General features: G+C 41.5%; 1 protein-coding gene across 3 annotated transcripts in view; it reads right to left on the minus strand.

Moving 5' to 3' along the window:
• The window catches only part of FOXP1 (forkhead box P1), a 407883-nt gene that overhangs the window by 361286 nt on the left and 20276 nt on the right, over positions 1-26321 (minus strand). For all 3 annotated transcript variants that reach the window (XM_034657215.1, XM_034657217.1, XM_034657218.1), the window contains exon 2: positions 17718-17813. The gene's annotated coding sequence lies outside the window, so the exon portion shown is untranslated. The remainder of the gene's footprint in view (positions 1-17717; positions 17814-26321) is intronic.

The following is a 26321-nucleotide window of genomic DNA, read 5'->3' on the forward strand; positions in this document are numbered from 1 at the left end:
AATGGGTGGTAAAACACAATGAGGAAAAATACAAGACTAAGGAGCCTGTGACCCAGTGTAATAAAAAGGACACAGACGTGCATTCACCATTAAAAGGTGTGGAAAATCCATAATTTCAAGTTACACTTTGGTAGTCACACAAGGTACCACACAGCAAAAAGCAGGCCAGCTTTGAGTCAAGCTAAGAGAAGCCCGTCTAGAAAATGATGCCAGAATGGGTTATGGGCACATGATCAGAAAAAGAGGAAAACCAAAAATCAACAGGACCTACCTTCCCCCTCTTATTCCAATCTGAGCCTTTCAATCTCAGAAAGTCCATCGTATGCTTGCATGTGTCTGGATCTGATCCAAAGAGTCTGTACAAGCTCTCTCTTACATTTTATTCTATCAAGAAAGATTTGGCAACTGAAATCTATTATGATGTCAAAAGGTAGCTGACAACATAAAATGTATCCCGCTGAGCTGATGCCGTACACGGCTAAATTTACAACAACAGGAGTATCATAAAAATTATAAGAACTGCAAATTAACCACTGATTTCTAGTTCCCGGACATAAATAATGGTAAGGACCTGGACAACTTCCAAACATCTTTACCACTGTTTAATTTGTCAAAATCTATCAAGAGCATTTCAACCACAGACCTGTCCTCTAAGGTACATTATCATTCCCATGCTTAGATTAGCCTCGGTGGCAGCCCAAGTCAGACTGCATAATTATGAAGACTCCATCAGGATCCTTCTCTGGCATTTGTAAGTCCTCAACGTGGCAGTAGCTCACTCTTCCTTAAGTACCATTCTTACTCTCAATTAGTTATTTAAGATCATTTAAAAATTTGGCTCTAATTTTGTGAGCTATGTCTGTGCTTTCAAAATTAGTCCCTCATTACAGTGTTAAGGTTCCTACTGGGCTCAAATTAGCAAGATTTTCTGTTTACTTCCTATTTGTGAACCAGGAAGGCTGGTAGCAGTATGGTGCTGGAGTAGTTAGCTGACAGCTGTTGGGAAACCCAGCAGGTAGGGAGGTCACACGTTGGGGAAAAAAAAAAAAAATGACAAAAGACAGTAATTCCTTTCTCAGAGAAAGTTAAGATACATAACCGCACGGCTTCCTCCACTAGTCATCAACTCTACGGACTATTCAGAGAGATGACAAGAAAAGAAAATGCCTTTAACATACATGTAAAATCTCTTCAACCACACTGCATTTCACTCCTAGTGAATTCAAAAGCAATGGCTTAACTATGACATCACTCACTGATGAACACGAAAACGTGGTAAAGGATAATAAAATAGCAAAAGAAATAGAGAAATCAAAGATAAATGCCTTTTACAAAGGTACTCAGCGAGGAATGATCTTTTAGGTATAAGTACATAAGCCTGGGGGGGGAGGGCGGGGGGGGTTGTGTGGTGTGTGTGTGTGTGACCGCACCCCTGCTTTTCCAACTGACATATGTCTAGAACAAATTTACAATACTGCTGAAAAGAAAAACGATTAAATGTTTGGCCATAGCATTGTTAGCAAAGACGATCAGAGAGCAGTATCACGGCTGAAGTAGAAACTACATATGCATTTGTGCAGAAACGAAGCAGTTCTAACGCTACGATTAGTCCTAATACAACGAGCGCAGGGAGATGTTCGATAGATACTAAGTCAATCTAGCATACGCTACTTGAGCCCAAATTGGTTTATTTCACATTTCTGCATTTGGGGGGAAAAGCAATTTCTGTACGACAGATGCACCTGGAGTTTGCCACGCGGCCTACACACAGAAAGGGCTGTAGAGTCATAGATTTAGAAACAACGAGAAAATTGCATTTGATTCTTATTTGCTAAAAAAAAAAAAAAAAAAAAAGCATATTTTCCCCCATGGAACACGTTTGCATTCAGTTAGTCCATGTCTACACAGGTAAGTGAAGAGTAGATATGAAAAGATGGAATTACATCTGGGTCAGTCAAAGCCCCCAGTCACTTGCTACTGAAGATAATGTTGGTTTGGCCTCAACTGGACACTACTGGTCACTTACAATAATAAAATACATGAGATGAATAAGCCATCAATCCTCCATTTCTCTTTGTGTAAATGTGGCCTAACGCCTCCATCAATGTCAGGGAGCTGCTCTATTATAATGCTAAGCTTTTTCATCAGTGTGGTATTCTTTTTAAACTCTAAAACTCAATGAAGTCCTAAAAGTAGGTGACACAACAAGAGTACTCTTTTTTGGTCTCCTCAAGAAAGTCTTTACCTAAAAACAGCACCCCAGAAAACATGACACAAAAACTAACAGGAAGGAAGGGAGGAACAGACAATTCAACAAAACAGCTGGAGAATTCAATACCCCATAACAGTAATGGATGGAACTATCGGAAGAACAGCTAGGGAACAGAAGGCATGAATGACACGAAGAACCCAATAAACCTAGCAGACGTCTATAGAGAATCCCACCCAGCAACAGAATACAGACTCTTCTCAAATGCACATGGGATATTCTCCAGGATTATGGCTTGTGACCATAAGCTAAGCCATAAAACAGACCTCAATAAGTTTAAACAATGGAAACAATACAAAGTATGTTCTCCAATTACAAAGAAATGAAATTAGGAACCAATAACAGAAAGAAGTTGGAAAATTCACAAATATGTGGAAATCAAACACACCCCTAAATAACCAGTGGGCCAAAAAGAAATTAGCAAATATTTTGAGACGAATGAAAAAAAAAAAGAAATAACATGTCAAAACTTACAAGATACAGGTAAAGCCGTGTTCAAAGAGAAAGGTGTAACTGTAAACACCCTTACTAAAAAAGAAGAACGCGGCGTTCAAATACACAAAGTCTTAGTGTGAGTTAATCCATCCCCATTCACAATTCCATCAATATATCTCAGAGCTTGGTTTTTCCAGCCATAATACCGAACAACTTCTGCAACAATCATCTTTACTCAGTAAAGACAGAAGTTTGAAGTTTTGTTACAGAGAATACCACATTATTTGTCCATGGAAGCTTTGGGTAGATTCTCTTCTTAAAAATTTCCTAAATGAGGAAACAGACAAATTAGAAGACACAGCTTTAAAACTTAGATTTCTGAATTTGTATCTGGTAGTTTTTCTGATCCACAAATAACTAGCCTTGTGAATGTAAACTTTTCGTGGCTTATCGTATTTCCATGCTGCCAACCAGTAAATGCTTAGCTTACTGTTACCATCTTTTTAAATACATATCCATACACATCTCCATGTACACACCAGGAATGACAAAATCCCATCATGAAACTGCTCCCAACTGTCAGACCGACCGAAGCCGTCCAAGATAAATGATCACCAATCTATCAAGAACTGAACAGGTGAGGGGGGAGGAAGGATGGTGTGGATCATGATAAGGAAGAGAAAACAGGAGAAGCAAGGATGCATTTTGGTTCCTAAAACTACATCAAGCTATGGGAGGCCACACATTACCACCTGGGTGAACTGAGACTGCCTCTAGAGAGATAATAGAGCAGAGATCATCTTCTTGCTAGTCAAGTGATCTGAAAGAACAAAGAGGTGAATAATCTGGATTTCAAAAGCAAACAGACCTCTATTCAAGTGTAAAATCTGCCATTTTTTAAGTTTAATTTTGAAAGAACTGTAGACTTATCAGAAGTTGTAAAAATAGTACAGGACCAGGAAACTGGCATGGGTAAGTTACCATTAACTAGAATATAGACCTCAATCGGTTTTGTCTGCTTTTTCTGCAATCCCAGGCAATTTAACACAGCTAACCCCTCTGATCCTCAGTTCACTCGTCCAAAACATGGTGATAAGAGTGTGTACACTTCGCAGTATTTAAAAAGATTCCATGTAACAGGGCTAGCATACTGCTTGCAATAGTAGCTGGTACACAGCAAGAGCCAGATAAACGGTCACATTATAATTATCAAACGAGGCTTTGGGGATTTCTAGGTCTACTCTCACTCTTTCCTTGGGGCCTTTCCTACTACCCACTAATAATGAGATGGCATCTGCCACCATTTACAGTTTGATCTCAAAGGACAAAAACACTAAAAAACCAAAAATGTAGCCTACAATAAGGATCGAAAGAAAATCCAACTCAAAAATTCCATTTTCTTGTGGACATATCTTGATTTTCTTTCTTTTTTTTTTTTTTTTTAAAGATTTTATTTATTTATTCGACAGAGATAGAGACAGCCAGCGAGAGAGGGAACACAAGCAGGGGGAGTGGGAGAGGAAGAAGCAGNGCTACCAACAATGCCTTCTGAGGTCTTTGGAGGAAAAAGGAGTGCACTAAAATAACTGAACCTGAAACCGACATCCAAGAATAATCTGATACTTGAAATGGCTTTGCTTCCCCTTTTCTTTGGAAGGGTGGGGTAGGTTTTAAGTGTATATATAAGTATATATATATAATATATGTATTTTTTAAAATATATATATGTCACGCTTTTTCTAATATAAGTTTTTAAATATTAATTAGATTATTTTTAATCACACAGATTGAATACAAGCCTGGATCCACCCTGCTACACTTTCCAAACCTACTTGTATCAGCGCTCAAGGGAAGCAACACTCTTTAAGAGGCATGCTCTCTAATAGGTCTTAGCCAGCCAGACCTCTGTGTAGATGTGCTTTTTGTGCAGCTGAGAAAGAAGTACACATACAAATAGTCCGTTCAAGGCACAATCGGGGCTCTCCAATCTGGGGGCTGTCGCACACTCGCGTCAACTATCTATGTGAGCCCATCCAAGATGCCTCTGGCTTTGGCACTGCAGACATATGCCAGTACCCAGAATGCTCTGGGCCCTATCTCCTTCACAGCAACGTTTTCAGGACGCTAGTGTTCAATTTATAATGGGAAAGAAGAACTTTGCTGAATTTTCCCCCAGCTTTGACATTTCTAAACCTTGAGAATAGACGAATCAGAAACGTCAAGGATTTTTTTTTTTTGGTTCTTTTTCTTTTTTTCCTATTATCTTTTCTTTTTAGGAAATTAGCTGCATTTTAAAAACGTGCCACCCACAAATAGTGTGCAACAGTAAAAGTGTCTGCTCTGTTTCTCTCAACAGACATTATTTAGAATCCATTCCAAGGACAGATAATATGTCCATGAATCAACCAAACAGCTAGAGTAGGCATCTTTGGTTCATTTTATTTTATTCTTTATTCTTTGGTTCATTTTAATACACAAACCTCTCTTCCATTCTCCTAAAGTCAGACCAAATGAGAATCGCATTTTGATAGTTGGAGCACTGATTTCAGATCAGGGCAGGCATCTCAAACCAAGCGATCTCCAAGGAAATCACTTAGTGTTAACTAAGATCATAGGAAAATAATTTAACAAATACGGGACTGGATCCATTCCAATCACCACATGTATCAACTAGCTAGCCTACCGAACTTGGTTTCCCACTCCCAAGATTTATTTTTAACTGGATCCAAGACTTGGGGAAGTGGGGAAGGCAACTTATTTCATAAGATATACCACAAGGACCAAAAACTACTCTCCCACCTGAATGAAAAAGATGTCTTTAAATCTGTGGGCCCCTGTCCCTGGTCTGGTTCTAGCTCCCTCTTTTTCAACATGAACATATGTTTTCCTTAAAATTACTTCTTTTTTCCTACCCTGGTGTTATGCAAGATCCCTGCTTATTTTGGCATTGGAAACAAAATAAGAAGAGCCACCCAGAGTTCTCCATTCCAAAGGGAGGAGCTTCCCAAGAAAAGCAAAGCTTTGCTGTTGCATTTCCTTTCAGCACGGCGAAAGAGCAAGCGGTATTCTTCGGCGTGGAAATTCAGTCCAGATGAGGGAGCTGCTCCTGAGACATCTATTAAACCATGAATGGCAAGTGCAGGCAGGGACTGCCTAAACGTTCATGATCACTCAGTGCTTGTAAAACACAGGAACTGGCAATAGAGACAGACAGACACACACACAGACAGTGAGGCCTGCAAGCGGGCCTAATATGCCATCAGAAAAGGCACTTTTCAAACACGAAATAGAAAGAAAGGCTATGCCTTCTCTTTCAGTGGTAGTGCAGCCCAAACCAAACTCTCCCATCAAGAAGCAAACCTTGACTTTATTTCTAGTAGCGAAGTCCTCGCTAAAATGGCCATCAAGCCGAGGTGAAAGCTTTGAAAGCGAAGGGACTGACGTGCTTATAGAAGGAAAACAAAGAGGGGCTTGCAGAGAGAATATGGGTTTCGATGAGGAAGGGCGACCGCCAAAAACAGTTGAAGAATTAAGCGCTCACATAATAGATCACTGTGAGCAGAGCTCTCCCGCAGATGTCGGAGGGAGTGAGCTAAGCCTCACACTTGGAAAGGTTGTGTGCCTGGAGCCATGATATATAAAGTAAGACCCAAGCGCCAAAGTTTTGATTTAGCCAAGCGAACGTGGCTGTTTTTGTTGGGTGGAAGAGGCGTTTTTTTCACTGAGCAAAGAATTACGGTAAACATCTGCTCACCGTGACCACAGAAGGTGGCTGTTTTCATCCAAGGTCATTTTAAAGGACTAAATGTAATTAATAAAACCACACAGTAAGAGTATCCAACCGTCCAATGAGTCTGCTCACTTCTACCCACAGGCCTATTTATTAAAACAAGCCACCGAGAAAGTTTCTCGACGTTGCAATTTCTACTTCTTGGGGACCACTGGTGGGGGGAAAGTAACCTCTGTCTCACAGGATGCTTGAAAATACATATGAACGTCACTCCTTAATGCATTCCTTAGGCTGTGGTTTCCCAGAGGGTTCTCTTGGTCTATTGGCGAGACTTTATTATAATACGCATATCATGGAGGTAAGTAAAACCCCGTTTAAAAAAAAAAAAACACACAAATTAATGTTCTAATGGATTTACTTCACACGAAGAAGTCCCAGAGTACATCTCTCTGTCAAGCTATCTCTTTTGAAAATGTGTATAAGAATTCATATACTCCAAAATGGTTTCGGTTTTTAAAAATTCCTTATTTGGTTCGTTCTTTTGGAAGGAATGGGGAGGTAGGGAAACCAGTGGAAAACTGAATTATTCAGGCTGACTGTCGCTCAAATCTGTCAAATTAGAGCTCAAAACATCACTTTACCTCTGAACAACCAGCCATAAGCCCCTCCACAAAAGGAGAGTCATCTATGGTTATTATTAAATGTTCCCAATTAGGAGAACATAATCAAATTCATAAAACACCAACTTCCCTTCTGAGCTAAGCGAACCTCTCTACCTACAACATCAGCAAGGTTTTCTAGATTTAGAAAAGGCAGTTTTACATAAACCACCACCGTGGAGTGAATAAAGCTAACGAACTAATAAGGTTTCCTGTTTCTAACCCTCTGGTCATGTCAGTGTGATCGATCGACAAAATACTAAGTTCACTGAACCTCAAAAATATTTTCTCTCTTTGCCTTCTCTTCTTCCCATGGAACCAGAGCACAGAAATTCATAAAGGTCAGACATCAGCAAGCTTACTGAAAAAATAAATATTAAATTTATCAACTCTATTTTTTCTCGTGATTATAATAATCGGCAAGGTCCCGGCTGTTAGACCCATTCTAAGAGCAGCTTAGGAGCCAAGGGGGGGGTGGGAGGTTGTCCATGTTTCAACTTTGCCCACCATCAGTCTTGAACACCTAACTATTAAACAGCTCCTGGGTGCCGGGTACTGAGTGCTGTGTGTGCGTGTGTGTGTGTGTATGTGTGTGCATGCACACACAAGGGTCCGTGTGTAGCGCAGGGAGGGAGTGAAGGGTGAGGCGTTATCTTCCGAATGCTACTGGTATCTGATAGAATCTTGAAGGTTAATTAACACAAACTTCAGAGCCTGCCGAATTCAGAAAATTAGGGTGTTCATTTTCTCATTTTCCACAAGGCTGAGTGTTATGTGCTAAGAAAGGAAAGAAGGGAGGCAGAGCTGGAGAAAGCAAGCAAGGGTTTGATACACCAACTGCCCTCGTGGCGATGAAGCCAAAGACAACGAAGGGAAGGGACTACAAAGGCCCAGTCCTATTTAGTAGCTGTCAATGCCTTCGGCTGTGAAAGGGAGCGAGCCTTAACGTAACCCACTAACTCCCCCCAACACAGTCGAGAATTCGTGTGTACGGGCTCCTGGGTGGCTCAGCCGTTGAGCGTCTGCCTTCGGCTCAGGGCGTGATCCCGGCGTTCTGGGATCGAGCCCCACATCGGGCTCCCCTGCTGGGAGCCTGCTTCTTCCTCTCCCGCTCCCCTGGCTGTGTTCCCTCTCTCGCTGGCTGTCTCTCTCTCTCTCTGTCAAATAAATAAATCTTAAAAAAAAAAAAAAAAAGAATTTGTGCGTACGATCAAGCCCAGTATCAGAGGCCCCTGTGGCCCGAATTAGAAAGTTAGCATGTACCCCCACACTAACGGATGCATAAACAAAAATGCACTGTACCCATCATATCTGTATCATAGAGGGATGAAATCAGCTATCATTTTGAAGCTTTAAAAGAAAATTCCAAGCTTTTAAGTATATTCCTGGTGAAAGATAATATGATGAATGTCATAATAAAAAAATAACTTCATAGAAGGAAATGATTCTTTACCCCTTTTAAATTTTCCTTACAAACTGCATCATTTTAACCTAATGCATTTCCACATACTTATCCATAAATGTAAATTTGTTTTGATAAAATGAAGAGCCTTTTAATCCAAATTGCACAGTGATGCTTCTACACTGATCTGTTATAACTTAGTAATCAGAGTTAACAGACCGCCTAATTAACCAAGTCATCATTTGCCAAGATCCAAATATGGGATGAATTGTGGGCCAAGGAGAAAATATGATGGACATGAAAATTATTAATTCAGGGAAGCATTCAAAGCATGTGGAGTTAAAGTTCTTTGCTAAATCTCACCATCTTTAATATCCTTAATTTTTATAAGTAGCGTGCAAATAAAAATATATTACAAGGTACACAGAAAAACATTTTTAAATCAACTGGTTATTAGTTAGTGATATAATTACTTTCAAAGCATTTGACAACCTATGAGGTGAAAATCATAGATGTCTTCTGATAATAACATCCAGTGACATCCAGTGAGTGCCTACGAGGTGCCAGCACCATTTTCAGTGCTTTATAGAGATCAGGATGCTTATTCTCTACATGAACCCTAATTCTTTGGAAGGTACTATTTTTATCTTTAGGTATCAGATAGGAGAACTGAGGTTCAGAATATTTTTTGCTCAGCAGAGTGTATGAATAAACAAACAATATCCAGTCCTTTCAAAAGTCTTAGGGAAGTGTTATTAAGAATTCTATAATTTTACTGACCCAAATTTTTACCCACAGAAGCTTTGTCTATTCATTTATTACATACTCAGGAGGAGACAGGACATCAGGGTAACTTCTAACATGCCATGGGGGTGACCCGTACAAAAACCTTCCGCGTTTCCAACTTGCCATCCCTATCGCTAACATATTAGTATGTCCTAAAAGATGTGTAGTTTAACTGGGCTTCGATACTGTATAAACCAATAGATGTCTCTAGATAACTGAAATCTAAGTCCATGTATATGGTTTAATCCTAGAAGAGTTGGTAAATCCACCAGTCCAGAAGTATTCTTGTAGCCCCTATATCACTGGATTATAATGGACCTTTTTGTCCACCTTGCAGATATAAATATGGTGAAATCAAGGATCTCGCTTTAGGACCTAGAATAGTGACCGATGGTACATGGATGGTTGACCAGAAGGACAGACAGGAAGAACACAGCAATGAATGAACTCCAGGCTCCTGGAGGGACACAGGCATGGTAATATTTCTGAGCCAATGCCTACCTGCGAGGTAGTGAATGCCATTAGAGATGGCCAGCTTCAGGGGGAAAGCAGACAGCTTCACGGGGAAAATTTCACATGATATTCAATCACGCATAGCTGGGCTAGGTGATATTTAAAGGTTCCTTCCAACCTTATAATCCTATGTATTTACAGTGCCTTGAGCACTGTGCCTTCCTTATAGGACACATATGCACAGTCTATCTTCCCAGAATTCTGCCCCCTTGTTCAGAAACCAACACCCTCTTCACCCACTTTCCATTGCCTTGTGTAGGTTGAATGCCATCCATCACTCTTAAGAGAAGCATGTGACCCACTCAAGGCCAAGTACACCTTCACACCTCTCCCTACCCAGTCCTGCTCCAGCCCCAGAGACTGCTGCAGTGACAGGCACATGGCACACACTGGACCAATCACAGCACCAGGAAGATCTAAATTCTATGAGAGCTACTACGACTCAGGAGAAGAGATTTCTTTCTGTTAGAGCCGCTATGAAAACAGACTCATGAATGGTTATCATACCACGAGTTGGTAAACGCCTACACGAATGAATCCAACACAGAACATAGCACAGCCAAGAGACTGAGAGGAGACTTACTAGCAAGATCTGAACTCCTTGGTCCAGATGTTCCAGCAGCTAGTTCCACCATCTGACTTTTCAGCATCATGAGTCAATTAAATCCCTTTTGTCCCTATGCTCCTCACAAGTAACCAGAGAGACCTAACAGATGGAGGGACTCAGTATTTTAAGACACAGACATGTTGAAAATGACCTGCTGCTTGTGTTAAAAAGGATACACGGATACCTCCAACTCCTTAAGTAAAAATGTTTTTATTTGTGGTCCCTTGCAACTGGCTTTTAAATACTTCTGCAAGCCTAATATTTTACTCTATGTTTTTAAAACTCTGACTTAATTTTTATTTTTGAAGGTCTAAGTCCTTGGCCTACAGCCTACAAACATGTAATTCCACCAAGTAACTAAAGACCTTCTAACTTTGTTAGCCAGTGTTCCCTCTAAGGATCCCAGAGCTTCGCCCTCGTAAATAAAAAGCCTTCTAGGTGAATGTATCCCAAGAACGAAAGGGACATTCTGAACTGCTTGCTGGGAAAACACCCCAGGTATCAGGCCTGCTGCTTTGGGAAGGAGACCCTTTCACTTGCCGCACTTTTTCACACAGGTGATTGAGCAGAACAAATCAATTGTTGGGTGGTCAGAGGCTAATAAGAAATAAAACGAGGGCTACAGAGATGAGGTTAATTAGAATAATGTACCAGAGAAAAATGACTCAAAGATATAGAGAAACTGTCTTAACAGGCACATCCAACTGGAGTTAGAAGAATGCCAATTAAGTGGTTGTTCCTGTTCCTAATCATATTGGGACATACTTTTATTTCCCATAGCTCTTGTACCAGCAAAAAAGAATGAAAGCATTTGGAAAAGTCTAGTAAGATCAAACAGGGCCTGTGAGGTGGTACTGAAGTATAAAGTCTCAACATGCAGAGTACGATCAATCCCAGAGTGGGAAATTCAAGCTGAAATAAAACCATGCCCGCACCCCAACGCCCGTGAGAAACATCTCCATGAGGGGGACCACACAGCACGGTGGTGAAGAGCCCTGGCACCAGACGGACAGGGCCTGGGTTCCAGTCCTGGCTCTCCCTCTGATAAGCAAAGACGTGTGAGCCACGAGTCACTTAACCTCACCGTGCCTCTGTTTTCTGATCTACGGAACAGATTTTTAGAACCGAAACGCTCTCGTAGAGTTTTTGTGCATCAGTACGTACGTGCTTGGAACCACGGGTGGCACCGAGTAAAGTCTCAGTGACAGTAGCTGACAGAGAGTCGACGTCTCACACGCTAGCGTCATTCTCAAACAACTGCTGTTCGTCGGGATTTCTCAAGATGAGCTTCTTCTTGAGTTTTGAAAATCCTCCTTTTACCTCTCCTTCCTTTTTAAGGGAGAAAGAGGAAACTCTGCAAGCAGGGACAGGCGATAACACCAAGTGTAAGTTCTTCCAGGCGTGTGTATCTCTATAAAGCCAAGAAGTCCTCGGCCCGGCTTATGCTAGGAGTAGAATTTCAGGAAACTGCCGCGTTTGAGAAGCGGGCCGGGACTGGAAGAATGGATTTGTGTCACCGCTAATGAATGATTTGGGACAGATACGGACAAAGGCGAGGCATGGTCTCCCTGGATGAGAACGTACCCCGAGAAGGGTTTATTGATGGTAAGAGTTAGCAGTGAGACATTCAACTCCTGACACCGTAAGCAGACCCACCTGGCACGGAGAGACTGCCCCACCAAACCGCACCCAGACAGGCAGCAACAGTTCAAAACAGCAGAGAAAAAGCCCTCAGAAAGCTCCTAATCTCTCCCGCTGATACTCAGGCACCCGGGTATTAAGAAGAGAACAGCACGAGAGCTGAGTCACACTGCCAAGCCTCCCATGTCAACGGCACAAATCAAGTCTCCCCTTACACGGATCGGTTTCCCCTTTCGTGATTATTGTTTTAGTTTCCGAAATGATATTTGGAGACAGGGGTGTTCCATGTTTTTGGAGATGTGAGAAAGCCACTCTGAAGGCTGTCATGTGCCTGATCAAAGTTTCTCCTGAATCCTTAGCCTCGACTGAAACTGAATTTTAGCTTTTTCTTTACTAAAAAAACTATTAGGAACCAAACTGGATGCCTTACACTGTATTTTAATCGGGTTCTTTTATGTTTTAGAAGTTGAGAGGGTATACAATAGGAGTTAATAAAATTAATGGCTCTTTTCATTCCTTCGTAAACCCTGGCCATTCCATAAATCATGTAAATAAGAGTATGTGATGGGATATACTTCATCTTTTGCCACCAAAATGTTATGGGATACAGAGACTTGCTCCAGCTTCCACACAATAAATGCACAAAGAACACACTTCAACACACACGCACTGAAACAAAAGAGCAACAACAGGCAAGCCTCCTTAAGCAGGTGGAAGAAACCAGAGTTCACAATGAAAGATATTTACATCCAACTCCCTTCAACCTATGCAGACTTGAGTTTCGTTCGAAAAAGAAGCACGGGAATTTTCAGGACAGGTGCACCAAGTGTATACTTTTTTAAAAATGAGGATTTACAGGAAATTTAAAACACAGTCTCTCATGAGGCAGATCAAACCAGCTCTGATTAACTTACAGACAAAACACATCCCCAACCTGGTATCTTTTGGTCAGTGGAGCATCCTGAACTCCAAATTTCTTTCTTTCTTTTTTTTTTAGAAAGAGAAGGACAGGGGAGGCGGGGAGAGGGAGAAGGAAAGAGAGAATCTTAAGCAGGCTCCACACCCAGCATGGAACCCCATGTGGGGCTCCATCTCATGACCCTGAGATCATGACCTGAGCCGAAATCAAGGATCAGAAGCTTAACTGAGCCACCCAGGCACCCCTGAACTCTGAATTTCTAAGGGTTTCTGGATGTGGGTCAGGCACCAAACAACAACCTTCCCAGCATTTTAGCTTTATAATCTGTATTATCCGAAACTGGTCATAAACATCCAAGAGTCAACACATCAACAACGAATATAAAACAGATGAACCTACTTGTGCTCATTTTGCACTTTTTAAAGTGAATTTGGTGCAAGAAACAGGAGCACATTAACCGGGAACCAAGGCTCTTCACCATCTTTACCCATCTTTTTCAAAAATACTGCAGGACAGTGCAATGAGTTTGTCAGCATACTTCCCAAACCCTTTGCTGTCCTTTCTAAACCAACAGCATCATTATCTTGTTCCAGACTCTGTGCAAAGTACTGCATGAGTATCATCTCATTTAATCCTTGCAATAATACTACGAGTGAGGTGATGCTATTACCCATGGGTCAGATAAGTAAGAGCCTGGAAAGAGGAAGAGAAAGCAATTTGTCCAAGGACAAAGAGCCAGTGAATGAGAGTGCTGGGATTTGATCTTGGAATCCAATGTCCTTAAGTAACCTGTACCACCCACAGTACACTTTCGGCCCAAACGGCAAATGATTCTGTCTTCACGGCAAAGATGATATATAACCCTTTCTGGATGGGACACACAGAGTATCAAAGACTTGTTTAGTATAGAGTGGAAACTTTCCAGAGAAAACCCAGGGGCAGTATTCTATTCCTATAATAAAGGTGATGTGTGTGGTTTTATTTCTTCTCTTCCCCTCTCACCCAGATGCAGTCGTCTTAGGTATCATGAAAATACAGAAATTCACAGGGAAATCCCCAAATGGACTCTATTTCCACCACTACTAACTGGGAGCACACCTACCAGCCACTGGCCACTGTCAGCGGAGAGGAGACACACTGAATCACGCAGACCTGCCCTGGGCACAGTACCTGGCAAACAGGTACATTCAGAACAAACAAGAGGCTTGGATGGAGGACAGTGAGAAGGGGAGGGGAGGGGAGGAGGAGGGAAATCTTTAGTGTGGGTGTTCAGGGAAGACCTCCCCACGAAGCCGATATTTGAACTGAGCAATAAGGAATGAGGGAGTGAGCCTATGAACCAGAGAAATGGTTCCAGGAAGAGAACACCATGGCCCAGAGGCAACAGGGCTTTTATGGCATCTGAGCACGGCAATGGTGTCTAAATAAAAGATTGGAAACCATACAGCAAAGCCCAAAGCTTCTAAGAGTCTCTTGAACAGGCAACATCTTCAAGACACGATTTCCAGAGAGTCAACTGCCCCACCACCACCAGCCACCATCCAGAAAGCACCACCACTTGTCAATCTTTGGGACACACAGCCAATGGGGCCGTCTGTGGACACGGCCACCACCTCTGACACACTCGCACCACAGCTTCTGTGAGCAGACGACACTGTTCTCAGAGGGCTGCTACCAAGAAGATCTGTGGGGACCGGGGCCTGCTGTGCAGACTCAGCACAGAGGCAGGGCCTGGGATGAGGCAGGGCGAGATCGACATCCTGGGGCATCACCCTGCAGGAGTGAAACCCTACGGAGTTTCAGATTATCATCAGCAATACCAGCTTGAAAGCAGTTAGTGAATTCTGCTTGCAAGGCAGGCCCACTGCCTGAGTAAGTAAAAAAGCGGAATTAAAAAAAAAAGAAAAGAGAAAGAACGGCACACCTCTCAGGGGAAATGGTCAAAAAGGGACCCAGAGATCTAAGTTCTGTTAGCAGGGCTGTCCGGGAGAACACATGGCCGCAGAGTCCTTGAAGCCGGGCATCAAAGCCGCCCCCCAAGGCTCTACTTGAACTTGTAAGAGAATCCTGGGATGGAAGCAATGGGTTGTGAAATACACATTATCTACCAGTGAGACAGTGACCAACGAACCAGCCGCAGGACAGTAAAAACTCCTCAGAGACAGGGATTTCCTCCCCATCACCCGGGCTGTGTAGCACGGTGCAGCATCCACTCCCCTCCAGGAGCTGTACTCAGCGCTTTATGAACATCACCTCACTAACTTCTCACAGGGAGCCAGCTCCTGTTTTTAGCCCCATCTCCCAGATGAGGTGGCAGTGGCCCAGAGAAGTTAAGTAACTTGCCCCATGTCGCTCAGCCAGTAAGTAGAAAAGGTGGAATCTGATTCTCGGCTGATCTATCTTCAAAGCAGACACTCTTCAGCACACGACTGCCCCATGTCTGCAGCAGGCATTCAGGAATGTTTGTGGATGCATCAACTACCGTGAGTCACGAGCACAGCAAAGGCCGGTACGGGCAGACGTTATATAATGAAGCATTGAGAAGTCTCATTCTACTCATTCCATGAGATGGAAATTTTCACAAGAGTAACGTAAGGCCAATCTGAGTTAGAAAAATGGGACGGAGTCTTGTGCTCCCCATTACCCAAAGTTAAGTTTTCAGCAGAGATGTGGGAGCCAGCAAATCACAGAGATGCAGGATGCACAGCGTTCTCCTGTCAAAGCCATCAGCAATGTCCCCTGCGAATACTGGTGTGAAGAGAATTGGGTATAAGGCCGCATGTCGCTAGGACCTCAGGCAGGTACTCAAGCTTTGACAAAAGCTTGTATCCAAAGGAGAGAAAATTCATTAGAAAATTCTCGAGCTTAAATTTTGGTGGATAGCTCTCTCGGGAAAGAAACTGATTCCTCAGATTTGCCATGGCACTTTCAGTAAGAATACTATGGTCCTAAAATATTTACTGAGCTATATATCTCCACTGAAAATCAAAGAAAATGAAATTTAAAACATGTGAACTTCAAGTTAGAGATTACATACAAGTCAATGGAAGACAGAAGACATTCACTGAAAACGTATAAGAAAAATTCATATTATAATTTTATATAAGGAATTACAACTGTGGCTTGGGAGCAATTTACCTCTTCTTCCTTACTACTAGAATGTGGAATTTATCTGGACATACACTTCCAAGATGCTCTTATGTTAAGGGTTGCTAAAAGGATGTAAGTAGATAGAAGTCATTATAACCGCAGGGAAAATTCTTTAAAGAGGCCTGCCCCAACTGAGAGGACCACTCGTTCTGTCCCTTGTACTCCTGCCTCTTTCTTCAGGATGTAGAGGCAATGGCTGGATAGCCAGCAGCCTTAATGTGACCTTGAAAACAGAACAACACTTGAGCAAAGACAGAAAGCACAAACTGCTCTTCCCCAAACACCTTTTATGAGAGAGAATATGCAACTCATTTTTTAAAACTTATATAGTTGCATCTCTGTTACTAGAAAACAATTCTTATATGATATAATGATATGAAAACATGTCTGAAGACTACCCTATTTTTTCTGAGAGGGAAAAAAAAATTGAGGAAACTCATGAATTGGGATTCTGATTACTCCTCTATTCACCAAGCTGTTTGTTTAAGAATGACTTTCCTTCTTAATTACTACCACTAGCCCAGGAAGCATATTTGCTGAACCTGTCTCTCTGTTTTGACATGCAACACTTGTGAAATTCAAACATACTTGTAGACATCCAAAGCATTATTATTTATTAAGGACTATATTAAAGGTGGAAGATCTTAAAACACTTTCAGAATCTGATGATTAAAGGAAATTTAATCGTTCTTCATTGGCATTTGATCATTAGCCTGCCATAATCTACCCATATATCCCTTCATCCATATTTGATACTGAAGAGACATTTCAACAGCTTGTCCATCAACTGTGAAGTGGAAGGAACATACAGAAAAACCACATTACTTAGAAAATAAAAGAGCTTTCCCCCACACTCATTTAGCTCATGAAAGCCCAATATGATTAAAAGGGTGAAGAAGGCAGACTCCACTGGGTGAACCAGAATGAGTGTAGAGAGCCATCTATTATATTCGTAAGGAGTTTCGAAATTTTCAAAGTGCTTTCGTATACATTATATCCTGTTTCATCCTTAAAACTACACCCTGCGTGGTAGTCAGGGCAGGTTTTTTTTTTTTTTATTCTCATTTCTTCTTGAAAAATGGTTTGCTCGAGATCAGAGAGACTGCTACCCAGTGAGGTACCTTCTTTATCCTCTTTACCCTCTTTGATGCTTAGCTGAGGGGCCAGCAAACTATGGCCTTGGGGTCAAATATGGCCCACGGACTGTTTTTTGTAGTCCCGTTGGACCAGTCACACCCATCTGTTTGCATACTGTCCCCGGTTGATTCTGTGTTCAGCAGCAGAGTTGACCACAAAATCGCAACCTCGACTCTATGGCCCAGGAAGCTGACAAGAGGTAACACTGGGCTGTTTCAGAGACAAAATCTGCAGACCCTGCATTTGATGACCTTTCCACAAATCCGATCCAAGTTACAGATGCTATTCTTGAAAGCCACAGAGCGAGCTTAGAGGACGACACACTTACTCCTGCTGGCTTTGGAAGCTCTGCTTCGTAATGAGCCATTCCACTGTCTTCCGAGGAATTACGTATCTGCTACAGGCTCACCTGCAAAGGTGGGTCGCGGTTTTCAAGTGGGACACGGTATTCGTGTTGTTTGCCACTTACCCTGAACTTTTAACGTGTCTCACAGCCATAAAAAGCCTGGGGGTCACTGGTTGGGGGCATGCATGATGCCAGAGGACTGCAACACACGGAGGGACACTGAAAGCAGAGAGAAGAGAAGAGGTTAATGGGAAAAGCCAATGGTGACGCTTCAGAAGCGAGGCATACACGAGTCCGGGTATTCCTTGTGGACACGACTTTTACATCCAATATGCCGTCACGTATCTAAGCCTTTCTTTTGCCTCTTTCCTTATAGAAACAGCATTTCATTAGCTCATACTCTGCATTAGACAAGTGGTATGAAAAGTCAGGGCAAGCTGATCCCTGAGTCTCAGTGAGGATTTCCCTTTGGGTTTTAGTCTTTTGGTCTCTCCCGGCACATCTAAGTAGAAACGACAAACGCACACACACGCACACAAGCACCCTGTTTTGGGGTTGTTTTTTTTTTTTTTTTAAGTACAGCCACAACCCCAAAATCTCACTTGGCACCGTTCACAGCTCTCTTTCCGGTTGCACATCGAATGCAGGAGGAGGCTGGGAGGCCGCCTCTTAGGGAAGCAGGCAGCCGCGGATGTGAGCACGTGCACGAGGTGTGCGCTTCCGCAGCGTGGCTGGGGTTTTAGTAGAATACTGACCAAGTCCAATTCCAAGTAAGATGAAATTGTTGACAGCTAAGTCAACTCATCCTCGAGCAGTTTCAGCAAGATTTTGTGAATAGCAGTCAGTAGCGAGGTTTTGCAGGCCAGGCCCTTTGTGCCTAGATCCTGGGGATGATAATGCCACCTATGCAGGCCTGCAGATGACAGGAGGGGCTCTGTCACACGGGGCAATGGAACTCCAGAATGAGTAGAAAGCCTGAGCCCTCCGGTGTGCACGTGTGCTGGTCTCCCTCAACAGAGAACTCAGACAAAAATCCACGAACGACACGTCTTCTGAATCTAATCAGAGAAGTTGAAACTGAAAAGGAGATGTATGAAGTTTTATGATTTGAATAGTCACATCGTATCTCCGGAAACTATGTGGGTTGCCTGTCTACCAGAGCTCAGAAGACAGTGAAGGGGTGGTGCTCCCAGTGAATGCCTCTTCTCGATCAGAGATAAACTCAGGCCAGATGGCTCCACATTATGTTTTCTAGGTATGAGTCGTCTACACGAAGTGTAAACCGTTTGTCAAACATATTATGGCTTAAGAATCTTCATTCTTACACGAATCGAACATGCCGTGCTAGCATCATCCCTCTGTGACAAGGCAGCTTAAGAGTAGGCTAAGCATGAATCAAAAACATCTTTAAAGATAATTTCAGTTGGCAAAGGCTGTAATCGTTCAAACTTAATTGGTGAACTCATTAATGAGCAACTGCCACCACAAGAAAGGGGGCCATTGTCATCGACTTATCAGAGCAATGAGATAACGAAGTTAATTATATTGTTTTCAATGGGTTTACACTTGCTTCCTTTTAAAGTCTACATTTTCCAAACATTTGTTCTGACACTCCATGTGTTTGCTCCTCTTTAAAAAAAAAAAAAAAAACCCATCAGCCGTGGGCTCCTCAAGGAAAAGTCGGCAGATCACAGCCCTAACATCAGGGCAAAGCAATTGGAAAACTTTTCTACCCTTTATTATCTACTTGTAAAATGTTATAAGCCTGTAAACTAGTTAATTTATGAGCCGTGTTAATAATTTGCTCACACTTGATCGCAGGTTTCGCAAACACCGTTTCCAGGGATGCGGGAGGGTAATTTGTAGGTCCGGCTTCTCTCCTAAGGGGACACTAACTAATTTGACACAGTAACATGACATTGATGGTGGGGCGCACTAATGACCATACTCCAAGACGTGGCTGTCAGCCTGTCGTTCCAGTGAGAAGCAGCTTGCTTTTGCTGCTGCTCAGTACATGATGCTCAACTAATTATTCAGACAGTGACATTAATGAGAACCCTCGTGTTTATTTTCAACATACTAACCAGCGCTTAGCTTCCATTTGTCTGATATGGTCACTGATAAAATGTGTTTCATGAATAGTAAATTTGAACTCTAATATAACAAGGAAGCACTGGGGAAAAATAAGGAACAGCTGATCAGAAAACTATCCTTGTCTACTCAACTTGTTTTCTGCCTCAAATATCGTCAAGGACAAAGTGACAGGTAACAGGATATGCCAGGAGTACCAAGAAAACTAAAGGAAATATTTTTAACCACATACGTCCATGTGCAATCTTGACTTGTGACCAAGGCCACTGGATCACAGTATGGTCAAGAGAAATTTCTACCTCAAAGAAGTTTCACTAACTTTAGGATACTGAATAGATTTTTTTTTTTGAAATTATTTCTCCATGGAATGACCAAAAAGTTCCTTTGCTTTAATGTGCTTTATCAACATAAAAAAAGTTTGATCTTTGTGAAACTACCTCAAATGTGATCTTTACAAACATCACTAAATGCAACCTGAGGTGTTGTTTTTCCCCTAAATCTATTGTAAAAACCTACTACTAAGGGTTTTTTTCAAAAGTGTTCTTCAATATCCTCTTATACATCATATTTCTAGTCTACTAAACCCTGCAATCAAGTTCTTTCTACTTTAAATTAAATTTCTATTTTGGTATGATAAATTCTGTCCTTCATTTTATGATTATAATCCTAAAATATTCATATAATCATAATTTAAAATGAGTAACTTAAAAAAAAAAAGGTACGCTTAGATCTACTAGAGGTACTGAAAAATTGAAAACACTCCTGATGTGGTTCATTGTAAAATGTACACTTTGAATTAAGTAACAGCGGCAGTATTTCAACAAAGGTTCTCTCTGGCATCATGATAAGGAATTCCACTCAATGCTATGTATCACTTCTGATTTTACAGAACAGCAAAGTAAGTATGAGTCCACTGTAGATCACTTTGGGAATGAAAAAGCCATCACATGTAACACTTCCTGCGTATGTATTTCTAAACTTACAATAGATCTGCAATTTTAGAATGCCAAGATACATAAATGGCATGTAACAGGTAAGAAGCAGATCCAGATCCCAGGCTAAATTTTTAAAGTATTTTCAACAAGTATACAGATTAATTCTCTCAAATGAGCATCACCGTTTCCAAACGATGCTCTTTCCATGAACACCCCTTATAGGTTCTCAGATTCTTGGTACCTGAGCACTTTATTTACGGTAAGCATTCATCCTCTATAATAACCGAAAAACATATGGCCAGTGTGTGGCAGAGACCAGCCAGATGCCCATCAAATTCCTTTCTCCTTTCTAGATGCACAGATGGGATATTATTTCCCAGCTTCCCTTGCCGTTAGGTGGGGCCTTGTGCCCGAGTTCTGGGGAAATAGATCAAAGTGGGTATGTTACATTCCTTCTGACCCTGAAGCTTCCTGAACACCACTAATGTCCTCTCTCTTCCCCTGACTGTGCACCTAGAGGTCCAATGGAGAACTCCCTGTTCCTGCAGATAGTGGAGTCTCGGAATGGAATATGCCAGGGTCCCCAAAACACAATGACTAAGAGAGCCACCACCCCTGGTCCTCACCAGCCAGCACCAGACTGAGGTTCCAAAGAAATAAAACTGCACCAAGCAAAGGCTCTGAAATTCAGAAGTGTTTGCTGTAACCTCCAGTATCTCTTACCCAAGTAAAGAGACCTTTCTCATTTCTCCCTGGCTCCAAAGTTACACTTGAATCTCCAGGCCAGCATAACTAAACAGAGGCACTGTAAATCTGGAAAAATCCCAGCTGTGATTATTTGCTCCTCTAATTAATAAGCTAAGGATAGAAAATGCATCAGATGTAGCTTTCCTTACTTAATCTTCACAACACTGCAGGGAGGTCTGAGCCCCATTTTACGGATGAGAATACTAAGCCTGTAAGAAATGTAATATAAGCAAACAGTATATCCACTTGACATTTTCCTAATTGAATGCCTCTTACCTTCTAATTTCTAAATTTTACGGAAAATTCTTATTTCTAAAGCAAACATTTTTGGCTCTAGCTTATAAAAGAAAAAAATTCTATGACATTCTCCAAAGTTAAATAGAACATTTTTAATAAAATGTGTGAGGGGAAAGTGTCAAGTTACAATACAATTGGTAAAATGTCAGAAACTTCTGTAGAGGTTTTGAAAAGCCAGCAACAAAGGGGATGTGTCTCAGATGTTCTTGGTGAATTAAAAAAAAAAAAGCCATATTTCAAAAAAATATATTTGCTACGCTGAGATATTAATTGTTTAGTAATCAATGTTTTATGTATTTTTACATGCTTACTGTGATAGTAATTAACTACACCTGTAAGGCATTTTGCTATACTTTAGTCATATTTTAGAATAAGGACAGACCAACTTTTTCGGTAAAGGGCCAGACAATGAATATTTTAGAGTATGTTGCTGTAAGTGGTCTATTCCAACAACTCAACAATGCCCTTGTAGTAAGAAAGTAACCACAGGCAATAAAGTAAACTAATGGGTATCGTGTTCTGATAAAACTTTATTTACAAAAGCAGGTAGTGGACCTAAGGGCCATATTTTGCCAACTTCTGTTCTAGAAAATTGATTGGGTTGGGGGGTTGCATACTGACACATAATATTATGATTTTTTCCTATGTAAAATAATGGGAAATAGTCTTTGGTTAGCTTTTTCACCTGGGATATCTGATGGCCAGGAGCTGATTACTGATGTTCAGGAGAGGGAGCAGCCTTCCTTTGCCCAAGGTTCAAGAGATGGATATATGGCAGCACTCAGTTTCCATGTGAGTTCTAACCCCACTGTCCCATTCTTTGCCCTATGTCACGTACCTTTGCCTGACCCATGGGCTCATTGCCCGTATGAAGCACTTACAGGCATCCCATGCCTTTTGAAAAAAATCCAAGTACTTTTTTAACAAGAAGAAAAAGCTGATGGCTTTGCTCAGCCCCTACAGTCAAGTCTCTGCATTAAGGTAACGTAGGCAAGTTACCTTAAAGTGACCTTACATTAAGGACTTCCTAAAAATAATGAAAGAAAGCAAAATAAATAATACGTAGGCTCTAATGTCACTAGGAGAATGAGTGCTAGGAGAAAGAAATGACAACCTCTCATAGTTTCCAAATTAGGCATGAAGACTCCCCAAATTAGAATCAAACAGGTTTCCTGGTTTTGGAGGATGTGTTTTGTTAACCAATTTCAGGAGCTATGTGTCCAATCATAGAAAATGCCAGAGACAATGTATCAAATGCATTCCCTCATTATTCTTAAGAATCTAAAGTTGTAACAAGGTTTTAGTTCACTTTTTTTTTTTTTTTTGGATGACAAAATTCAGAGACACACACACAGATGCTTCTTTAAAAAATCTCGGTTCCTCAATATTATTGTAACAGTTAAGTGTACAAGATGGTTTCGGACATGAATGGATAAATTTTATTAATCTGTTTTACCTAAATGTCAATCACAAGAGAACAAGAGCAGGTGAATGACAGTCGTCTGACCAAGGAATACTTCAGAGTCATTAAAAACAACAGTGGGAACAGGAGAATATGTGCACACGGTTGTTATGATGTTACATGAAATAAGCAAGATAGAAAAATTCTATCTACACTAGACCCTCAACTGCATAAAAGTATGTGTCAATAGCGAACAGGAAAAAACAGTAAAACAAGCAGTTTTGCCCTGGAGGAAATCTGACTAGGTGATATTTTTCTTCAGAATTCTTGTATGTTCAATATTTTAAAACAAGCAATATCTAAAATATTGGTTATAGAATCTGAAAGAGTTATCCGAACTTCAAAAAGAAAAAGAAGTTTGTTGTACATTTATACTATTTATTGATGGCTTTTGATCACCTTGTTTTCAGACCAGAAGTATCTTGAGAGATGAGTGCTCTCTCTTATGTCCCAAGCACAGTGTTTACAGCACTTACACAGACAATTAACATTCTCTGAAGCAAATGAATAGACCACCTTACTTTTTTACCAGTCTTTCCAATGGGATTCCACAAATAAATTAAATTTTTATACTTCAAGCCTTTAAAAAAATATAAATAATTTTGTTTAAAGAGGTTGAGTGCTTCAGGATTACAGCTGCCAATAAATTGCTTGCTACGAAATTATACTTTCACCCTCTCCTTTTTTCCATGATGGCACACAATAATTTGTCTTTTAATAACTTAAAATAATTCTGAGTCATTTGTTCATTAAAAACAAAATACACCTTGATCACAAAGCTTGGCATTTCATAAATATTTACCCCCAAAGCGCTGCCTGCTTTGAAGCTGGGATGGTAAGCTCCTGATTGACAAGTAACTTCTGTGCACAAAGAGGGAGGAGACCTCTCTCTCGTGTCAGCTGGGAGAAGGGCGCCATGCTGTCTTCACACTCACTCTCCTGTGGAGGCTCTTTCCCAACAGCCAAAAAACACACAGCAAATGGGATCATCATTTATTGTTTTCCTTCTCTCCATCCATCTCACTCTCAGACAGACAGACAGACAGACACACACACACACACACACACACACACACACGCCCCACATGCGTGCATATCTATACGGCACGCACTCCCTGCTTGCATACTTCCAATGGCTCCCCGGTACTCTCAGAGTAAAGATCAAAACCCTTCCCTTGGCCCGTACAAGGGCCTCAAAATCCAGCCGTGGCAGATCTCTCCACTGGTCCAGCCAAGCTTCTCACTGAACGGGAAGGATGGCAGGATGGGAGACTGAGGACTGTAAAGAATTCAGCTCCTTTTCTGAGAACCAACACGGTCAGCAAGACAATGGGAGAAAAAAACATATCTTTCGTAAAAATAATAAGGCATCATAAAGTAAACACTTCATTATATTTTTCCTTCACTTAATGTATCATGAAAAATTTCCCCTATCATCCTCTGGACAAGAATAAACCAAGATTAGTACACACACACACAAAACTAAAGTCATAAAAGGAAACTTTAGTTTTCTTCTTAAGACCTAACATTTTGCCTGTGGGCCCTCTGCAAGCCCTTAAAAATGGCAAGTGGAAAAATGTAGTTAGTCCTTACCACAGGTGAACTCTTCTCTCCAAACCTGTCACCTTCAGTAGAAGAGAAAAATAGGGTCAATTACAGTACACAAAGACAGGCTTTGCCATATGAAAGCCAACCTATGTGTCGTCAGACTAATTTGCCACTTGGGATAGAAGATTTCATCAGATAGTGGAGTGAATGCACGCTACAGCCCGGCTCATGAGCAAATCGCCCTGCCCAACCTCAGAGGAAGATGGGCTCTTAGTTGGGATTTAAATGAAAGACATTCTCCTCATGACATGCAAAAATCAAGGGCCTCTGAGGGCTACTGCTCCTCTTGATCTCTGGGAGAACAAGGGTGTTTATTGACGAGCAGGTTACAAGACCAAAGGTGCTACGCTTCCTTTGGATCAAACCCCAGTGGCTAAAACCAAAGTAACATGTTGTTTGGGCCTATCACATGATCACTAACTCCATTTCATTTTCTTCTTCCTGGGGACACAGGCAGATCACACTGCCCAATTTCCCTGGCCCAGACTGATTTCTGGTCAAAGGGATGGGAGCAGAAGCAAGGCGTTACCACTTACAGGCATGCTGAATAATCAACTTGCTCCCTGTTCCTCTTCCCCCAAGACTGTGGAGACCCCTTGTTCCTTGTGGCAAGCACAAGGTGGAGGAGGTTCAGGGGACAGGCACTGACAGGAAAGGAGTACAACATATACCTTTATGACGTTAAGCCACTGAAATCTGTGTGTTGTCAGACACAGGAGCTTAGCATAACACCTCCTGACTAACACAGTTCACACCTCGCAGACTTCATCAGGAGTTACTGTAAATAAATACTCCATGTTGGCTTTGTCTACACGTCTCCCATCTTGACCCCAGGGGACCATGCCTTATTATTCTGTGTAAACTTCTTTTAGAAAAGACCCACCACCATGTCTCCCAAAAATCTGTTGTTGATAAATAGCGTCACAGATAATCCTCAATGAAGAGGGAAAGCGCTCACTTGACAGTTACTTTTTCAGGACTTAACGGTGGGCCAAACACTGTGTTTGAAGCTGAACATAGCTTGGAACAGAGATAAGGAAGGTCTCCATTTCCATGAGGCCCACAGTCTACCAGGAAACCAACATAAATGCATGGGAATAACTTATCATACAAATTTGACCTAAGCATAAGAGGTCAGAAAAGGCTTCAGAGCAAAAATAATCTGTAAGCTGAAGACACTGAAGGCAAGCAGGACTTAGCCAGGTAGATGGGACTGGGTGGAGGGTAAAGAGATTCTCCAAAGGAATATTCTCCAGTGGCACTCTTGGTCAAAATACACAGGAGCAAGCATGAACACTGGGCCCTGGAGTAATCCTCTGTTTCTCCAATGACTTTAAAAACACAATCTGGGAGTAACAGGGCTTCCAAACCAAAAACAAGGCCAAATATATTAAGTAATTCAGAAATAAAAGAATATTATTACCCTTTGCTAGGTGTCTCAATGGTGTAACTTAATACAAAACACTTGTTTTTCTACCGACAGGGAGAAAGGAGAGGGGTTATTCACACTGAAATTGCTTTTCTAAATGGTCTGAGAAAATAGGAACAAGAGAAACGAGGCAGCCTCAGTTCAGAAACCACAGCGCT

Source organism: Ailuropoda melanoleuca, chromosome 4, assembly GCF_002007445.2.
Source record: "Ailuropoda melanoleuca isolate Jingjing chromosome 4, ASM200744v2, whole genome shotgun sequence".
In the NCBI taxonomy this organism is placed as follows: domain Eukaryota; kingdom Metazoa; phylum Chordata; class Mammalia; order Carnivora; family Ursidae; genus Ailuropoda; species Ailuropoda melanoleuca.